This window comes from Vombatus ursinus, unplaced genomic scaffold, assembly GCF_900497805.2.
Source record: "Vombatus ursinus unplaced genomic scaffold, bare-nosed wombat genome assembly UNPS02011431.1, whole genome shotgun sequence".
Taxonomy (NCBI): domain Eukaryota; kingdom Metazoa; phylum Chordata; class Mammalia; order Diprotodontia; family Vombatidae; genus Vombatus; species Vombatus ursinus.
In genome coordinates, this window is record NW_020951209.1 from 2669469 (window position 1) to 2691170 (window position 21702).

Consider the following 21702-nt stretch of genomic DNA (forward strand, 5'->3'; position numbering starts at 1 on the left):
CCATGTGTTCAAAGCCACATGGTAACCAGATGCAGAAGTGACTCTATCACTTAGAAGATTTCTACCTTCTCACTAGAGAGCAGAAAGAGAGGTGGAGTGAGTGGGGGTGGAGGAAGGGAGGAACACTAGTGGGAAAATTAGTTCCTCCATTTAAGCCTTTTATATGAATCTACAGTTCTAGCTTACTAGACAAGGTAAAGATATAATAGGGGCTTATCTTAGATTCCCATCAATGACTGTCCTCATTGAGCATTGCCAATTGTCCTCTCATGCTGACATTTTCCAAAAGGTCCATTTTATATACATATCTAATTGTACTTTTTTTCTAGCTGTATTGGGGTAAATGGAATGTTCTCTCAGAGCTATCACTTCTTCCTTTGGCTCTGGAATCAGTCACTTCATATTGTTGCCCATAGTAGGGTGGAGAGAAGAGACAGACTATATTATAAATAATACTGGAGGATGGCAATTTGGGTGAGTAAGAAGATGAACAATACAAAAAAGCATTGTCTCCAAAAACTTGTGAACATAGAAGATAAGAAATAGTAAATAAATAAATTAAATCAGTAACAGGAAAGATTATTGTTGTGAGAAGGTGAAAAGAACCATTCTAAAGGTCTTAAATTTCCTTCCTCAAGAACTTTTAATTACGGACACCCAACTAGTACTACTAGTCAAGACTGCACCAAAAACACTCAAATATCCATTTCACTCTTTTCAATATAGACATAACCTAAATAATCCAATCTAATAATGATCTCTAAGCATTTTTAAAAGGATCTGAGACTCAAAGTAAATAAAAGAACAACTTTGCAATTTGATTTATTCATTCTGTCTGGCTCATTTTCCTAAAGAAAATATGGTATATTTAGGCAAAAGTGAGCATAGGCTTAGAAGTAGGGGATAGGATAATACATTTTAAACATGATTTCTAATATTGGCTGTCTCTATAGTGTGTATGACATGTGCTGAGGCATAGCTATATGCCCAATTCTGCAAAGACACTGAGAAATTATACTAATTTATTTATGTTAAGAATGCAGATTTCATCTGAACACAAGGAAAAACTTCCTAACAGTTAATGAACTGGGTCAGCTTACAGGGTTTAAGTTCCCTTTCACTGAATGTCTTTAAATAGAGGTTAGATAATAACTTTGTCTTGAATTGTACCTGGGATTCATGATTTGATTAGGTATTGGACAAGATAACCTCTGATGTGCTGTTAATAACAGATTTTCTTAAATGTAGAATAGGCCAAAATGGCATGTTTTGTATATTTTGGAATGCGCTAGTGAATGGATTTTGCTTTTTTAAATCTTCTGTTAAATAATAAAGTTACATTTGGAAGATGGTACATTGAGCCAAGTGTGATTTTTAAAAATAATACATGAAAGGACAACTTTAGCTAAGGCCTGAATTTTTACAAACTAAAAGTTAGTATTTTCACAACAATTTTCCCCAAATGCGTATGCTTATAATTATCTTACAGGTGATTAGAGGACAGCCAAGTGCCAGCCTTAAAGAGAATGACAATTCTTTGTGCCTGATTTTTGACAGTGAAATAGTCCAAATGACACCTAAAAGAGTACCTTTCTCAAGTTTTATTATATTTAAATTTTAATTCAATCCCTCATTTAAAAAAAAACCTAGCACCTTCTACAGCCAACATTTCTAGGGTATTTGCCATTTTCTTTTATTAAAGAAAATAAAATTATTATCATTCAGTCCTTACAGATCAAATGCCAAGCTTAAGATGTCCAGATATCCCACTCTGAATAGGAATCTATTTCTCATGTTTTTTCCAGAATTATTTTGTGAAGCTAGAGTTTTCATCCACTTGCTCTCTTTTAAATAGCCTCTCTAGGTTAGAAGTGATGGGGGATGGGTCGAGTTAAGTTTGCAGTCTCCATATTAATTCTGAAATCTTTTTAAGGTATAGTGTCAGTAACAATCCAGTAGTGAAAGGGCCCATTAGGTAAATTTGGCTCTAAGAATGTTAATTGAAAATCCCCTTCACCCATTCAGTCCTTTTCTCTCTGCCTTTCTTCAGTTGCTGGAGTCCCATGGTGACCATCATTGAAAGAAATCATCCTCTTCAGCAGTTACACACTACCATGGCAACTGGTATATCAGCTGAACTGGATAGATGCAAAATACACAGTTAGAGGCTTCCTTCCTACTTTGTAAATCCTACTCTCTATGAGGCCCTACAGAAAAGGACAGAGGCTCATAAATATGCACAAGAACACATCTGTTCATATGTACATATATATAAATACATGGATACAAGAATATGGGCATAAATCTAGATTTATTATCATACCTATCCCCCTATAAAACCTTCCCTGCCTCACAATCCAGGTCAGATATTTTAAAAGTTTCAACAGGAAAATGCAGGGGGGTGGGGGAGTGGATAGGAGTTGGTTGGGGGCAGGGTAGGGGAGGAGTAACCCTTGGTTCAAAGGAAAATGAAGCATATTGTGTTGCATAATCAATCAGTCAATGGGAGGGGATGTCAGAGTCCTAAATATATGTCCTGACTTGTGGTTACATGCAGGACAAAAAACTACATTTTATTTCATCAAATGGTGAAATCAACTAATTTCTTTAATCACCTCTGGGACAGGTGGGACAGTGCTGTCCTTGGTGCTGAAGGTTTTGTCCTTCTTGGGGTTAAGAATGTTCTGAGACAAGAAAAAGGAACATCTTTCCAGCTCTGAAGTCAGAGTAACTATTGTCTTCAATGGCCAGATACAGTCTTCATGGTGATTAGAGAGTAGGATGGAATAATGATAGGGGGAGAAAGTGCTGTTTTCATTCCTAACCTGAAAATCTTAGAAAACCCAGATGAAAACCTGACATGGAAAACAGAAAGGGAATGGGGTGTTTTTGGCATACTAGTAAATGCTTCCTTTTTCATGCTGAGTTTCTTGCCTAGAACCAACCAATCTAGTTCAGATATTTCTGCTGCTTTGTTGCTGAAAGGAAGGGGGTAGGGAGATGGTTAGATTCTTCCACTAAGCCACATGATCGATTTCCCATGTGACACATTCCAGAGCCCTGGAAAGAAAAGGGGAGGGGCGCTAAGAGTGGGGATGGGGGCGGGAGGATGGTTTAGTAGTCAATCCTGCAAAACGTCATCTTGTCTCTATACCAGGAAGCAGGCAATGAGCCAGAGGAAAGGCAGAGAATAGACATGACTGTGCTCCAAAGCTTCTCCCGTGATCTGTGGCTTTTTCTAGACTCTGGTTCAAGGGGAAATACTGGCAAAGAATACCTAAGGAGAAGACATCTGATATCAGGTCATGAGCAAGGTAGGTAATAGGTACCATGCAACAAAAGGATTAAAATCTCTTTCTGACGACACAATGTATTTTTCCCCTCCAGGAAATTTGGAAATAGAAACGTACTTGGGTCCTGGTTAGGGTCTTTTAGACTAGATATTTTATATGAAACATAAAATAAACTTAAAAAGGCTTCTGTTGAGAGCAAATTTGACAGAGATTGTATGGGAAAAGATGATCACTTGCATCCTACAGAAAAGGAAAGAATTAGTTTTCATTGAATCCTAGAAGGTATGCATGTGGGGGAGAGGGAGTAGAATCACATTGATGAAACCTAATTTTGTTCGAAGTAAAATTTAGTATCATCCTTTTATCTACTCATCTATGCTGACATTCTCAGAGAATATTGACAGAGTTTTAGGGTATTTAGGCAAGATATGAGACAGCCTTGTGCCTTGCAATTATTCTTGTCAGGTTTTCACTAATAAGAGGTACTAATAAGATACTTTAGGCCAACTCTGAAAGGAAAATTGGAATGGGAAACATCAGGGTAATGTGACTAAGGAGATCACTTAGTTCTCAGAAGTAGAGAGGCTATTTGCAACAAGAATCTCTTGTAGACAGTAGATCTCACCATTTTTACACAGCACAGAGTGAAATGGAGAATTGGCAATCACCAGGTTATTTCAAATGATATATAGTCAATGTGGCCAATTCAGGATTTATAACAGGTTGATCTGCTAAAAAAAAAAAAAAAAAGAACAAAAAACGCCTACAGCAGCATATAAAATGGATTATGTTCATTGTTAATTACCCCCCAGGGGGCTGCCTACATAGCCCCAGTCACCTAATAATTGACATCTTTTCTTCCCTTTTGTTTGGTGTTCACCTGGCCTGAGAACCTTTTGTGGTACCATGGTAACAAAGTGCCTGAAAAAAGACTAGGAAAAAGAAATACTGAGGCAAGATCACAAGTTTTCTTTATCAATCAAAAAACATTTATGAAGTGTCCGCTATGTGCCAGAAAACATGCTGGGCGCTGGGAATACAGATGCAATAAATGAGACAGACACATGACATTCTAATGGGACTGAGATTCTAATTTCTAATTCTAATGGGAATGAGAATAAATGCATAGAAAAAATATACAGAATTAATAGAAACAAATACAAAATAGTTAAATATTAGGCGGTTGGGGAGGGAGGGCATAGCAGTGGGAGGAAATCAGGAAGGGCTGCATGTAGAAGGTGATATTTGTGCTACATCTTGCAGGAAGAGAGGGATTCCATGAGGGAGAGGGGAGGAGGCTGAGCGCTCTAGGCAGGGAATGCTAGTGCAGAGGCTTGAAGACAGGAGGTGGAGGCTCCTGTGTGAAGAACGAAGAGGTCAGTTTGTCTAAAAAAAAAGAATGTGGGAGGGGAAGAAATGCCCACTAAGGCTGGAAAAATAGGGTTGAGCCAGATTGGGAAGGGCTTTAAAAGTTAAACAGAAGAATTTATATTTTATCTTATTTAATCTTAGTCAATAAGGAACCAATGAAGTAAGAGAGTGACATGATCAGAACTGTATTTAAAGAAAATTACTTTGTCAACAATGTGTAGGATGGACTGGAGTGGTGAGAGACTGGAGGGAGAAAGACCAAGCAAGAAGCTATTGCAATAGTACAGGGGCCAGGGGATGAGAGCCTGAACTAAGGTGGTAGGATTTTCTAGTAGAGAGAAGGGGTTGGATGCAAAAGATGTTTTAAATATAGAAACAGAAAGATTTGACAACTGATTGAATAGGTGAGCTAAGGGAGAGTGAGTTGTTAGGGCAGCTAAATGGATGGAGTTCAGGTCCTGGAGTCAGGAAGTCCTGAGTTTAAATCTTGACTGGCTGTGTGACCCTGGATAAGTCAGTTGACCTTTCTGCTTTGATTTCCTTATCTGTAAAATGGGGATAATAATAGCACTTTATGTCTTTTTGATAGGATCAAATGAGATAATAATTGTATAGCACTTAGCACAGTGTCTGACACATAGTAAGTACTATATAAAAGTTAGTTATTATTACTAATGCTGAGAGGATAGTGGTGCCTAATACAAAAGTTGTGAAGTTTGGAAGAAGAAAGAATTTGGAGGGGTAGGTGGAGATAATGCACTCAATTTGGGATATGTTGAATTTGAGAGTTTCTGGGACATTTAATGCAACCTTTTTGAAAACCATTCCTCATTTAAAGACCAGTTAGCTTAACTAGATCTTTCAGTAAGGGTGCTAGCTTCTATAGTTAAATGGTTTCTAAATCTAAACATATGAAACATATATTAAATCTACTGTTTAGCATTTGGGTTTGTTGTTGATTTAAAAAGATAAACCATTATTATACTTTCAAACCACCCAATATTTCTTTTGATAAACTAAAAGATTTTTATGCTTAAATGATCTAAAGAAAAAGTTTTTGGATGTTTCTCTTTTTTAGCCCTTCTCACCATTCAACCCTTTACATCTGGCTTTTGACCTTCTTCAACTGAAAAGCGACCTCTCCAGAATTCCCAAACAGTTTCTCATTTGCCAAATCCAATGCCTTTTTCTTAATCTTCCTCCTTCTTGACCTCTCTCCATTTGATACTGTTGACTGTCCTTTCTTGGACATTCTCCTCTCTATGTTTATGTAACACTATTTTCTTTCTCTCTCTCTCTCTCTCTCTCTCTCTCTCTCTCTCTCTCTCTCTCTCTCCCTCCCTCCCTCCCTCCCTCCCTCTCTTACTCCCTCCTTTTTCCTCTCCTTTCCCCTTTCCCCTCTCCCCTCCCCTTCCCTCACCTCCCTTTCTCTTCCCTCACTCCCACTGGTTCCCTATTCCCTCCAACATCAAATGCAAACTCTTCTATTTGGCATTTATAGCCCTTTACAACCTGCTCTGACCTACTTTTCCAGACTTTTTACTACATTTAACACATCCCAAGGTCCAGACAATTGGCCTCTTCCTGTTCCTCGTACACAGTATTCTATCCCCTTTCTCTGCATCTTTATACTGGAATGCGCACCCTCCTCAATCCTATCTCTTAGCATCCCCAGTTGTTGCTTTAAAAGCTCAGCCCATGTGCCACCTTCTACAGGAAATCTTTCCTGATCCCCTAGCTGCTAGTGCCTTCCTCTTCCCCCTCTAAAATTTTTAACCTAATATTTATTTTGTATACTGTACATTTTATCCATAATTTTATGAAAATATTGTCTCCCCTGATGGAACATAAGCTTCTTAATTATAAGGACTGTTTCATTTTTGTATTTGTTAAGCTCAGAATCTAACAGGTGCCTGATACATAGTTGGTGTTTAATGAATGTTGGTTGGTTGATTGATTGTTGGTACTGCCACACCCAGACTTTTGTGAGAGACTAAAGCCATCCACCGTCCACCTTGATAAAAGTGGATTTTTCTGATGTCCATAGAAAGAATGATGTGTGTTGGGTTTATGAGGAGCATACTAAGCAAAACAAGTAGATCTACCTATGAAGAGAAAAGGAATAGACCAGATTTCAAGTTATGTGAGATTCTTCACCAGATCAGTTCCAGGATACTGTGCTTCTATCTTTCCTAAAAGGACCCTCACTCTAAAGCAGAAATTCTTACCCTTGTTTGTGCCATAGACTCCTTTGTCAGTCCAATGAAGTCTTCGAACACCTTCTCAGAATAAGTGTATAAAATATGGAGAATTTTGAAAGAAACCAAATATATTGAAATAGTTATCAAATAGTTTTACAAACACACACACACAAGTTCATAGATCCCAGATTATGAATCCTTACTCTAAGGTCTCATTGTCTTCCACCCTGGGCCAAAAACATCCTACTCATTTATTCACTGATTCACCACTAGAGCTTCATTCTCTAGGCTAAAAGATGAAAAATATATAGGTTTAGAACTGAAATGGGCCTCTGACAGCATAAAATCCAACCTCTTCACTTTATAAATGAGAAAACAGGCTTAGAAAAGCTAAGCGACTTGCCCGACAACATACAAGTCATTCTAGAGAGCTGCAACTCTTCAAAGTCTTATCCTTAGTGTGAATGAAGTACTTGACCAAAGGCTCTGATGATTGTACAGGGGACAGGAAAAGGAGATTGGGGACTTGAATATGAGGATAAGTGGACGCTTCGAGGGTAAAAAAAAAATTACACAAAATGTGAAGACAAGTTTGCCTTGCTCATGGTTTTGCCCAAGGACCACCCCGCTGCCCCAGATGAATATCTTTCTCTTTCCCTTTCTATAATTTGTCTCTCAAACGTTTGTCTCATACTTTACTCCAAAAGCTCATCAGTTAATCTGAGAATTTCAGAGTTGTAAGGGGTATCCATGGCCATCTAGTCCAACCCACATCTGAACATGAATTCTCTCTCTCTGTCTCTTTTTTTTTTTGGCAAGGCAATTAGGCTTAAGTGACTTGTCCAGGGTCACACAGCTAGTAAGTGTTATGTGTCTGAGGCTGGATTTGAACTCAGGTCCTCCTGACTCCACGGCCGGTGCTCTATCCACTGCGTCAACTAGCTGCCCCTGAATTCTCTTTATAGCATACTCAAAAAGTGATCATCTAACCGCTACGTGAAGACTTTCAGTGAGGAGGAGCCCATTAAATGCTCTTTGCAATTTCTAGTCATTGCTCTTCTAGTCCTGTCCTCCAGAACCAAACAGAACAATCTGATCTCCCCTTCTATAATACAACCCTTAAAATACTTGAAGAGAGCAATTCAGTCTTCCACTGAGTCTTCTCTAGGCTAAACATCCCCAGTTCCTTCAACTGATATCATATGGCCATTGACACAAGGCTGTTCACCATTCTGGGAACCTCCTTTGGATTGCCTCTAGATTTTCAGTGTCCTTTCAAAATTGTGGTGACCTGAACTGAACACAATCCTTTACATGGAATCAATATGATGTGGTGAAAAGAGAATTAGATTTGGATTCTAGAAGACCTGGACTCAAAATCTCAAGTCTACTACCTACTACAGTTTGGGAAAATCACCTAACTTCTCCGGGCCTCAGTATACTCATCTGCAAAATAAGTAAGGTTAGACTAACTGACCTCTAAGCTCCCTTTCAGCTCTAAATCTAAGATTCTATGACCAGGACAGAGTATAGCAGGACTATTATCTCCTAATTCCTGTAAGCTATTTCTCTTAGTGTAGCCCAAAATTACATTCAGATTTTTGACTGCCATATCACAATATAGACTCAAACTGAGCTTTCAGTTCATTAGTCAATCATTCAATCATTTAGTCAACAAACAAACTGCTTGTAATGCTTACACCATACTAAGAAGTAGGTCTACAAAGAGAAAGGGAAAATAATACCTGCCTTCAAGAAACTTACATTCTAAGGGAGTAAACAACATATGCATAGACATATATACCAAAATCCCATATATTTTTTTCATACAAGCTTTTTTTTTCCACATGTCTCACCATACTTGTGAAGCTGATTTTTTGAACCCAGGTGTAAGGCTTTTTACTTACCCCTGTTAAATTTCATATTTTTTGGCCCAGTGTTTCTAGCCTATCTTTTTGGATCTTTCCTCTTGGTCTGTTAGCTCTTTCTCCCAGCTTTGTGTTATCTGCAGATTTGATAATGCTTCTATGCTTTGATCGATCCAAGTCATTGATTAAAGTGTTAAACAGCCATAAATATTTAACCAACAAGGCATGAGCAGGCAAATCTGCTATTTCCATTGAACAGGTTGGAATCTAGCTCTAGGGAAACTTGGAGAGTATTTGATGGACACTATCAATAAAGTAAATTTTACAAAATCCAGTGTGAAGATAAACCATGAGTACCCAGCCTGGTGCTCTGCATACAATGTGGGGGCTAGGGGTTGGAGAGCGAGGGTGGTAAATGTTTGTTGAATAAATATTTCAATGTGAATTAAGACAAATACATCTGGATGAACACTCAATGAGTTAATCTGAATTAACTATACACACCCAAAATATCTGCCAATAAGATCACGAGTAACTTCTAATACAATACACTCCTTGAACACAGAAGGTGTTCAATAAAAGTTTAAAGAAAGAAAAAATATAAGAAAAGAAACCATGGGGTCCACAAGATGAAAGTGACTGTAACTATGTGACATTTGGAGACTTTTTTTTGTCGTTTCCTGCACATCTACAGGGATAGAAGAATAAAAGAGATTATTGAATCATAGAGACTCAGAGTTGGAAGGTACCTAGAAGAAGTTACCAATTAAAACTCCTACCTAATACATGAATCCCATATATAAAAACTCTCCAATAATCTAGCTCTTTCTGAAATGCCTCAAATGATGGGGAGCTCACAAAGCTGACTAAAGTTTGTTTCTGAATATCTTTAATAACTAGGAAATTCTTCCTTATATGGACCTGTAATCTGCTTCATTACAATGAAAGAATGAAGGAAAAGGCATGTATTAAGTGTTTACTAGGTTCAAGGCACTGGGTTAAGTGCTGGGGATACCAATACAAAAGAGTGATAGTCACTGACCTTAAGAATCTTATATTCTAATGGAGGAAAACAACACTTATAGGGGAATTGTGGGCAAGGAAGGGTGAAATAATTTGGTTGAAGAGTAGAGCCACAGGGCAGTTGAATGATGTGCTTTTTCTAGAAGCAAGGGAGATCATTTTTGTAAAAAGTGCCTAAGCACAGTGCCTGGCACATAGTAAATGGTATATAAATACTTATTTCCTTCCCTTTACTCTCAGCAGTAGTATTGATCTGATCACTATTCATCGAACAAGAGGTGGAAAAGGACATTAGGTCGGGGGGAGGGAGGGAAGAATGTTTGTGCCAGCACAGAAAGAAAATGGTATGATTCAATGGCTAAGGCTGACCAGATGAAATGACCTCTCACCAATGATCAAGGCCCACCCCAAACCACTGCAGGTGGTTGGAGTCATGATAAAGGATGGACAGCCTAGGATGTCTGCTGCTGTCCCAGGCAGTCCTCATCTTGCCACAGCCAGCTCCGAGTACACAAATCACTCGACAAAGAAGCAGGGACTAGAGAATCCTTAGACATTCAGAATTCACTTGGACTTATAATGTTTGCTCCAGTACTATAGAAATCTCAACTTGAACCCCTGGGCCAATTCCAAAGATTCCCAGAGTGTCCTTGGAGTTTGGGTACCTAGCAGTCTGACTATGATTTCTATATGATTAAAGTCTCGGGGTTTGTTTCTTAAGTTTAGTCCATTACCACACTGTGGTGGCAGTTTTCTTGTTCAGTAAGTAACTACTTTCTGAAAAGAGCAAAAGGTATATATGATTAGAGCCAGTGTTAAAGAATGAATGAGTGATACTGTGTTAAAAAAAAAAAGTTATCCTTCCTATATAACAGAAACCTTCTGGAGAGAAATGCAGAGTGAGGGACATAGTGTTGGGTATGTACTTTTAGCACCTCCCTGAACACTTCACTTAGGCATAAGAACTGTCTCCTCTGATTAGGGCTTGCTCTACTTGGCCATATGATTGTATAGCTAGACAGGCACATTCTCAGTGTTAACTTCTGGCATGGGCGGGGAAGAAGTCTGGAAGAAGTAGAGTTTAAATGAGACTCAAAGGCCAGGTATAATAATGATAATAGCTAGACTTTATATGATCCTTTAAGTTTTGCAAAGCACTTTATAAACTTTATTATCTCATTTTATCCTTACAATAACCCTGGAAAATAGATGCTATTATTACCTCTGTTTTAGAAGATGATGAAACTGGCTTGCTGAGGCCACACAGCTAGCAAATGTTTGAGATCAGATTTGAATTCGGGTTTTCTGGACTTTATAAACCGTGCCAACTTTTCACCTCAAAGTTTGCATATATCTCCTGACTATGCCCTATTTGCACCTAGAAATTATCATGGCAACTCTGCAAATATTGTACAGTAGATATAGTTGAACCCTGTTATTTATAGCGGATCATATTTATACTATGCTTTTAAGTTTACAAAGTAAACCTTCCTCAAAACAACCTGTGTGAAGAAGTGCAAATCCTGATAGTCCCCTTTGACTTTTGAGGAAACTGAAGCTGAAGTGAGTGATTTAGCCATATTTACATGGCTAATAAGCAGCAGATCTGGGGCTGGAACCCAGGCCTTCTGACTTGAAGACTAGTGTTCTTTCCACTCTACCAACTGCCCTGGTGATGTGACATTATAACAATATAATGTCCATTTGTATGTCTCATTAAAGCCTCAGAAACAAAACAATTACATCCATTAAGATCCTGATTGTACCACAACAGCCTAGTAGGTAGATCTTATTTCTATCCCCTAATATCAACTTCTTAGAAGGGTGTTGGACTGTAGTTTACTATCTCTTTGATTTTAGCACAGGGACAGCTATTATTCCTACTAACTCAGAAATGAAATAATTGCAGCTCAAATTTGTAGAATCAGAATATGAATCCAGGCTAGATAAGAAGGACCAAAGAAACAGAATCATAAAATGTGGTTCAGAAGCTGTGGGGTATAGTTTTTCTCAGTACATCATGTGCTAAAGACATTGCTTCTGGATCTAGTCACGTAGCTCTACAGCCAGGCTCTTCTTACTGTGGGGAGCCATACATAAGGTGCTGATCTGATTTATTTCTCTTTAATAGATATGGCCCTGAAGAAGTAATCTGTAACCTTGTGTCACACTGGGATTGACATAAGGGGTTTCCCAAAAGGGCTTTATCAAATTAATCAATATAAAAAAGTAGTACTCTAAAAAAATGGAAAACAGAAGGGAGAAATTTTGGTAGAGAGGAAAGACATTGAGAAAGGACTGGAACATGGGCAAAGAACAAGCCTGGGTGAAGTGCCATCATGAGAACCTGAAACAGATTATGAGAGTCACTGAAAAGAGGAGGAAGGAATCTTAAAGGAGAGAAATATGGATAGAGGGGAAGCAAAAAAATACATTTTATACTCTGAAATTTTGCTTTGTACTAGACCTACAATCTAACATAAGCCTAATGGACTAAGCAAGGTGAGAGGAAGACAGAGAAACTCTCCTCTGCATTTGAAGAGGAGAGCTATACATTTAAACCAGGGCTCACAAACCATAGAACCATTGCAGGGACTTAATAGCCTGGAGACCCTAGTTGCCTTTTGAATATACCAAATGGGAGGGTCTAGTAATATAGACGGTTCCAAAGAAACCCACAAATGTCCAAAGGAAAAGTAATTGTCCACATTCAGAGAAAGAACTGACGGAGTCTGAATGCAGAACAAAGCATATTATTTTCACATTTTTTAATTTTGAGGGGTTTTTTGGTGTATGGCTTTTCCCTTTTGTTCTTTTTTTTTTTTTTTTTTTGGTGAGGCAGTTGGGATTGGGTGACTTGCCTAGGGTCACACAGCTGTTAAGTGTCAAGTGTCTGAGGCCGGATTTGAACTCAGGTCCTCCTAACTCCAGGGCCTGTGCTCTATCCACAACGCTACTTTTTCTTCTTTCACAACATGACTAATGTGGAAATATGTTTCCCTAATTGCACATTTATAACCTATATCAGATTGCTTGCCATGTGGAGTTCGGAGGGGGGAAGAAGGAAAAGGAGGAGAAAAATTTGGAACTCAAAATCTTATAAAAATCAATATTGAAAACTATCTTTACATGTAATTGGAAAAAGTAAAATACTATTTACGGGGGGAAAAAAAGATAATTAGCCCTTGATAACCTCATAATACTGCTCTCTGGTGTGCGTCTCCACCGAGCTGTTCTCTGATGAACACTTAAAACATCGATTCTCTGTCGGGTAGGTCACCTGAATTGCTCACTACTACCATCTGCTGGTCTTCAATTGTGATGCAGCTTCTTTGCTGAGCTGCGGCAGCAGTTAGGACCTCAACTCTGAAAATCCTATAGCTTCAACTTATCTCTCTCTTTTTTTTCCCCTTCTCTTTTTCGGCTAGGCAATGGGGTTAAGTGACTTGCCCAGGGTCACAGAACTAGTGAGTATTATGTGTCTGAGGCAGGATTTGAACTCAGGTCCTCCTGAATCCAGGGCCAGTGCTCTATCCACTGCACCACCTAGCTGCCCCAACTTATCTCTTTTGATTTTCATACCAGAGTCAGCTATACCCAGCCAGGTACCTAGAAAAGTCTTTAGGAAAACTTTGTCTTTTGAATTTCCCATTCCTCCTCTGTTGCTAATAATAATAATAGCCATCATTTATATAGCTTTGCAAAATGCTTTACATTTGTTATTTCTTTTGATCCCCACAATGACCCAAGAGGTAGGTGCTATTATTATCCCCCATTTTAGGGTGAGGAAATTGAGGCTGGAAGGTTAAGTATCTTGCCTAGGATGATACAGCTAGTATCTGAGGCAGGATTTAAACTCAGGTCTCCCTGACTCCAAGTCTGGCATTACCAAGTCCACTCTACCATCTAGTTGCTATTTCAAGTTAATGTAATGCAGTGGACAGAACCTCTAGATTTTCAATGGATCCATGTATCTAGGCTTCCCCATCTGTAAAATGAAAGGGTTAGACTAGGAGAACTCTTCTGGCTCTAATTCTGTGATCCAATATATTACATCTCTCAGTCTGTTACCATTTTGTTTTGCTTTGTTGGTACAAACTTGTTATCTCATCATTGTATTGTCAGGAAATTCTTTTTATTTCCTATTATACTAATAGATTTCCCAAATCATTCTCAAGGGCTCCAAATAGCAAAACATCTAATGACCTGTGTGAGCTCAAAACTGGAAATAAGCTGGGATGAGGAGAGACCTCTCAACTCCCCATCATGCCTCTTGGGTACCATCCAATCACAGGAACTTAGCTGGGTGGAGAATACCAAAAAGGGCTAGTGACCTTTGCCCTAATTTCCTCCAGCAACAAAATAGTTGCCTTTCTCAATATATTTATAGAGTAGGAAATTTGTTATTATTTTAATGTGTAAGAAAAATAAATAAAGAGAAAAACCAAGAAATTATAACCTTAAGGGTGGCTAGCAATAACAGCACTTTCACTTGAAAAAGCTTTCCTAACCTCCACACTCACACTCACAACTACCGATTGGACATCTCAAACTGGATGTCCTATATCAACATATCCAAAACTGAATTATCTCTTCACCTCCTCTTCCCCACCCCTGATCTTCCCCTTGTTTCTAACTTCCCTTCAAGGGTAACACCATCCTCCCAGTCACTCAGGCTTGCAACCTAGGTGTCATCCTCTGTCTCTGTCTGTCTGTGTGTCTGTCTCTGTCTTTCTCTGTCTCTGTCTCTCTCTCTCTCTCTCTCTCTCTCTCTCTCCCCCCCCACTCACACCCAATCTGTTGTCAATTCCTATCAGTTTTGGCCATCATAACATCTCAAGCAAATGCCCCCTTCTGTCCCTGTCCTCTGCCACTGCCCTGGTGATGACCCTTATCACCTCACACCTGGACTACTGTCACAGTCTGCTGGTTGGTCTCCCTGACACAAGGTTCTCCCCACTGCAATCTGCCCTCCACTCAGCTGTCAAATTCATCTTCTTAAAGCACAGGTCTGACTATGTCACCCTACTATTAAATCTATACTAGTGGCTTCCTATCATCTCCAAGATCGATTATGAAATCCTCTTTTGATTTTCAAAGCCCTTCATAACCTGGCCCCTTCCTACCTTTTCAATCTTCTTACATCTTACTCACCCCCACATACTCTACTATCCAGTGGCACTGACTAACTTCCTTGAACAAGACAATCCATCTGCTGTCTCCAGACATTTTTACTTACTGTCCTTTATGCCTATAATTCTCTCTTCACCCCCACTTCCTGACTTCCCTGGTTTCCTTCCTGTCTCAGCTAAAATCCCACCTTCCACAAGAAGCTTTTCCCAGCTTGTCTCTTAATGCTGGTGCTTTCCTTCTGTTAATTATCTCCAATTTATTCTGTATATGATCATGTTTGTACATAGGTACTCTCGGGTTATCTCACTCATTAGGCTGTGAGCTTCTGGACAGTAAGATCTGCCTTTTGCTTTTCTTTGTACCTCCAGTACTTAGCACAGTGCATGGCATATAGTAGGTATTTAATAAATGTTTTCTGACTGACTCACTTTTTCTGTATACAACAGAACAAATGTTAAGCACCTACTATACATGCAAGCAAAGACTACATGAAAATATAGTTGTAACTGTATTTGTATTTATTTACAATTATATTACAGATTATTATATTATAGATAATACAGCTTATGAATGAATGAGTAAGCCTCTACTGTTTACTATGTGCAAAGCACTGTGTCAAGGCAGTGTAAAAATAAAAAAAATACTGGGTCTCCCTAATTCACCTGGGCTGGAAGTACAGGGATTACTCATGGACTCCACCCCTCTGTGATTAGTGTCAGGGCTTTGACCTGTTGTTTCATTTCCAACTGAGCTTGTTCACCCCTTCCTAAGCTGCTTGCTGGCCCTCTGTCTCCAGAGGCTCACCATATTAATACTGAACTTATTGCAAACACTTGATCAGCTCAGCCACTGCAGCTCAGAACTCCCTTCCAGGAGCAAGGATGACAGGTGTGCGCCACCATACCCAGCTAATGCATCCTTCCTTACTGTCATTTCCATTGATAAAATCAGATCCATTTCAGATTTTGGAGTAATTGTCAGTGCCAAGGACTTTGATGGCAAAGACTTTCTCTTTTGGGTCTTCAGGGGCTGTGGCTGATGAAGAGGTGACAGCAACACCTACAGAAACAGTTGCTTATTCTAGTTTTCTAGGAGTTACTCTCATGAATGATGGTGACAGGGACCAAACTAGAAGCAGCATCATGGGGTGTGGAGATACTGCTGTTCTAGGGCTGTTAGGCAAAGGGTCTTGAATAGTTTCCACTGGAGTCAGAAGAGAGGTAGTGTTAGCAGAGTGGCTGGTGGTGGTTTGGCTCACCTTATCCTCTTGCCTCTCCCTCAGAGTACCTTGATGCTTTGTCAAGCCAGCCCAAGGCAACTAGGTGACGCATTGGATAGAGCCATTGAGCCTGGATTCAGGAAGACCTGAGTTCAAATCTAGACTCAGATACTTACTAGCTGTGTAACCCTGGGCAAGTCTCTCAATCTCTGTTCACCTTAATCCACTGGATAAGGAAAACACAAACCACTCTTTGGGGTTTTGCCTAGAAAACCCCATGGACAGTATGGTCCATGGGGTCACAAAGAGTTGGACATGTCTGAACGACCAAACAACAACAACAAAATAGATACATGTTTAATGTAAATTCACATGCATCCTTTATTCATGGCTTTATCTTCATGATATCCCTCACCCAGGCCCCCTTCTTTCCTCTGACATTGCTATCACCCTGATGCAGACCCTCATCACCTCACATTTGGACTGTTTCGATAGCATCAAAACCCTTGGGATCATTTAGCCAAGCCAATAATCTTACAGATAAGGAAATTGAAACCTGTTACATCTCCTTATGACTCTATGGAAATTTCTAGTGGGCTATACAGAGAGATCTTATTCTGTCAATTTGTTGTTGCTTGTTGACATGCTTGTCATGTGGAACAGAATATATAAGTGCTTATGAACAACAAACATTGAGCAACTATAATACTTGCCAAATATCTGCTTTTCAAAAAATTCCCTGAACTGTGTGCACTGAAATAACTCTCTCTTCTTCCTCATTTCTGGTTATCTTGATAATTATAAATACCTAATTATTATCATTCTAATTACAATTAGAAACTGTCTAACCAAGAATGGAGGGTCATGTAATAGTCAGTGAATGAGATGTAGAAGGTATTTCAATTTTCTGGGCTGTGTGGAAGTAAATAAAATGGGAATGTAACTATAGAGCTTGACTTTGTTCCCTCCCTACCCATCTTTGAAAAGGAAAAGTCATGACATGCTGGCAGAGCCAGTGTATGTTTATAAAGGAAAGCAGGGCAGGTCTGAGGCAAATTCAAAGCTCTATTCTTTTCTTTTCTTTTTCTTTTTTTTTTTTGTGGAGTCCTATTCTGATGTACTTTAGTGGAAAGAACACTGTGTTTTGAATCTGAAGACCTGGATTTGAATCTTAACTGTAACCTTCACTTACTGTAAGTGTTATGATGTTATGAGGAAAGCACTCTGTCAATTGAATTATATCAATGTGAATTATTACCACTACTACTGATGGTGATGGTGATGATGATGATGATGATGACATGCTAGCTACCCAGAAACAGGTCAAAGAGGAGCTCATTCAGTCCTCAGCAAACACAGGCCCAACTTCTTCTTTCTCCATCCTCCAACAAAATAAACTCTGCCTGTTCCTTTTTCCCTTAGTTATTTCATTTACTTGGGATAGCAATGGTGGGGATAAATCTACTAAAATACACTAATCTCTATTTATATGTTTTCTAGTGACTGTGCTACACATCCCAGATAACAGTGCCTTAACTCAATTAAAATGCTCTGTGAGTCAAAGAATTTCAGAGCTGAAAAGGAATATGGAACTCACCCCTCATTTTACAGATAAGGAATCTTTGGGCTAGAGAGGTTAAGTGACTTTATGAAAGTCACAGTGACAGAGGTGGGACTAGAACCCAGGATTCTTGACTGTTAATTCATTGTCCTTCCCATTGTACCATCCTGTCTCCCTTGTACCATCCTGTCAGCCCTATATGATTTAAAGTCTTTAAAGAATTATTCTTTCTTTGGGAAAATTTAGATTGTTTTTAACATTCTTTTCTTTTAAAATTTTGAGTTCCAAATTCTTTCCCTCCTTCTCATCTCCTCCCATGCCCATCAAGAAGGCAAGCAATATAATATCAATTATACATGTGAAATCATGCAAACATATTTCCATATTAACCATATTTTGAAAAGCATGAAAAATAAAGAAAGTGAGAAAAATTATAATTCAGTTTGCATTCAGAGTCCATCAGTTCTCCCTCTGAAGTTGGATATCATTTTTTCATCATGAGTCTTTTGGGATTGTCTTGGGATATTGTATTGATCAGAGTAGCCAAGTTAAAGAATGATTTTTAATGCTGTTAATTTCATGCATATGGTAAGCATAAGTTTGCGTAGGGTGGCCTTTTGGTACTTTTCAAATTATTCCATGGGGGCAAACTGCCTAGTCTTATGGGCAAAGCCCTTTCGGTGAAAGATAATAATTAGGTCTCATAATCCCTCTTCAACTCATCTATGTAGAAGCAGAGGTATTTTCTCTTTCTTCTTGACATGAATTACCTCCAAGGAATAGGTTAGAAATTGGTGGGGGGAGGAATGAGGGAGGCAGGGCAACCCACAGTATAGAGTCCAAAGAATGACACCACCACTTTCTGCCATACCCCACCCCTCTCTCTCCTTTCCTTTCCTTTCCTTTCCTCTCCTTCCATCTCCATCTCATCTTTCTTTTGCCCTCCTTTTTCTTTTTAGCAGCTATAACTGGTAGCACTTAGGACTAAAAAGGATGTTAACAGGATGGACTAAAGAGAACTCTAGCTAAGATTCCTTTAACTACGGTATCCACTTACCTTTGCCCATGCTCTTGGCTGATGTTATGATCTTGTGTGTGCACATACACACACATGGATACTCACATAGCATTCCTATTTCTCCATCACTGGCTCTAAAGTACTTTTATGCCATAATCCTCTAAAGATTCCAGTTTAGCTCCTCCTATCCCTAAATCAAAATCCTAAAAAATCAATAAAAAATTAAAAAGGCGATGCCTTGCACCAAGTGTAATAACTCTGAAATAAAGGAAGTTCTTGGCTTTGAGAAGGAAACTAATATAGGAACTACAGAAAACTTGGGGTACCCCTGCACTTGAGGACCTAGAGGGCCACATGTGGCCATGAGGTTGCAGGTTCCCCACCCCTGGTCTAGTCTCGCTGTCATTGGCTTTAGTCCCGCCCCTCCTTACTCCTCTCCCTGCAGAGAGTTCCCTCCCATTTGTAGGGTTTCTCTGCACTCCACTTCCATTTAACCACTAACAGTCAGATTAGCTTTTACAAAGGAATATTTACTTCAAAGGACAAACATACAAAGGAAGGAAGGAGGGAGGGAAGGAAAGAGAGAAAGAAGGGAGAGAGGTAAAGAAAAAGGGAGGGAGAGAAGGAAAGAGGATGGCATGAAAGGAATGAGGGAAGGATGGAAGGAGGGAGGGAAGAAAGGGAAACAGGAAAGAAGGAAAGGATAGGGGAAGGAGAGAATATCAATGAAGCATTTAAAAATGTGCGTACGTGAACAGGGGGTTTAGAGGAAAACAATTAAACAGGATGGCTTCTGCGGGGGCGGGGGGGAAATCATGCTGAATTTATTATATATACATATATTTTTAAACCAAAAATTAAAAAGGAAAAAAGTAATTGAACTGGGATTCAAACCCAGATCCTCCTAACTCTAATGCTTATTCTACTGTACCATGCTGCTTTGCTTCTTTAATCCAAATTTTAAATAATAATGTGGAATTTTCCTATTCCATATAATTCTTTTGATGAATTCTTCCCTCAGATCCAAACTGTAAAGTCCATCCCTTTTTGGTTTAAAAGGCTGACAACTACCTTTTCTAGGATCATAGGTTTACATCTGGACCTCAGATGCCATCTAGTACCACTCTCTCATTTTAAAGATGAGGAAGGTCTGGTTGGAAGAGTTTGTGACTTGCCCAAGGCAAGTCCTCTGATTCCAGAGGCAGTACTCATTCCATTATACCTTGATTTCTACCTAGACACAACAATCGGCCTTTATTCTTTATTCCAATGTTGCATCTCTAGATCAACATGTGAAGGTACATGGTGGTACATGGTGGGCGGGTGTGATCATGTTTTTTTCAGACCTTCAATATGTCACATATACCTCTGCTAGAGTGCCAAAACAGATGTATCTGTGGGTGAGTGAGAGATAAATGATCATTACATAGAAGGTTAGGGTGGAATAACAGATGTCCCTAAGATTCCTGATTTGAGGAGTCAGTGAAAACCTAACAATATGCCTTTTCTCTCCTCTAAATACAAACCTAGCCCTTAGTGACCTTGCATGGACTGTAAAATGAGGAACATGTGCTCACCTTCCTGCTCATTATTCATAAATGGACCTTAGTTAGATACTATTTAAGATGAGTAGAATATGGAGTGTGTTTTCCATCCTAAAGAAAACCCTATTGCTATTGCTACTGCTCATTTGAGCCATTTGGAAATAAACACAGTGACTAATCAAGTTTAAGTTTAAGAAATTAAAAACATGAATAACAATAGCTAATTTTAACATAACACTTTAAGGGTTGCAAAGTGCTTTAGAAATACTGTCTCATTTGGTCCTCACCACAACCCTGGAAGGTAGATGCCATTAATAGCCCCATTTTACAGCTGAAAAAACTGAGGCAGACTGAGGTAAAGTGACTTGCCCAGTGTCATACAGCTTATAAGTGTCTGAGGCTGGATTTGAACTCAGATCTTTCTGACTTCTGGTCCAATGTTCTACCCACTGTTCCACCTAGCTGCCAATAGACCATAAAGCTACAAAGAATCTTTACATATTAGAATCTCCTATAGTGTAAAAATATGTGTGAATAAAGCTTTTTCAGTTTCGGGAAGGCAAAGTTAATGATGAGAAGCCAGAGATTGCTCTTAGCAAAATTGCTGATTCTGTAGGGCTCCTTTTCTTGACTTCTGCAGCATTCTTTATGTCCTTTTCTCTCCCCTTCTCTTCTTCCAGGCTTTTTCATGCAGGCCCTGGCTGTCTAGATACTTCCTTTCCCCAGCCTCCACTGTATGCCACAAAAATCCTCCTTGGTTACAGTCCCACACCTTCCATCAAAGTAGTACCTGCTCTATGTTCTATTTCCCAACTTGAGATGACCCAGTTATCTCAGTTTGTATATAATAAGAACTTAATATGCTTTCTCTTCAAGAGAGCACTGAAATGTGCTTTAATACCTTAACACAAAATGGGTGAATAATATCATCCCAGAATTATCAGAAATATTTTACATCAAGCTCCAGAACATTGCAGAGCCTCCTGGAAGACATTCCTAATTACTTAATGGAATTTGGCCCATCCAACAACCCAGCAACAACCAAGTGGATGAAAAATATCTATTGCCCAGCTTTCAACATGCAATTGGATGGACACTATATACAACTTGTCCAACACTATGCATTTCTGTGACAAATAGTACAAATGGAAAATAAGTTGAACCCAGGAATTGAACAGAAGATAGGGTATTAGATTGCTTTGGGAGATTGCAAAGCCTTTTTACTGACCTAGAACAGTCCATGAAAGCAAAGATCTGTGTTTTCAATTTTAACATTTTATTGGTGTTGCTATGTCAGTAAAATTTGAAATAGCATTGCCTCCTAAGAACTAATAATGAGTATCATATAGAGGACAATAAGGAAATGTATGGTGGATATGAACAGACTGCCACTTATAACAAAGCCAGAAACCCAAAATAAGAAAAGTAAGTAAAGGATATCCTGAAGGAATTGTATTATATTGTAAAGAAG

The 21702-nt window shown here is 39.0% G+C and overlaps 1 protein-coding gene across 3 annotated transcripts in view; it reads left to right on the forward strand.

The window, feature by feature from the left end:
- Positions 1 to 3164: 3164 nt before the first annotated feature.
- GPR19 (G protein-coupled receptor 19) overlaps positions 3165 to 21702 on the forward strand; it is a 32458-nt gene continuing 13920 nt past the window's right edge. For 2 of the 3 annotated variants that reach the window (XM_027856417.1, XM_027856419.1), the window contains exon 1: positions 3165 to 3314. The gene's annotated coding sequence lies outside the window, so the exon portion shown is untranslated. Of the gene's footprint in view, positions 3315 to 17228; positions 17302 to 21702 lie in introns of those variants that run through there. The other variant, XM_027856418.1, reaches the window with a different exon arrangement.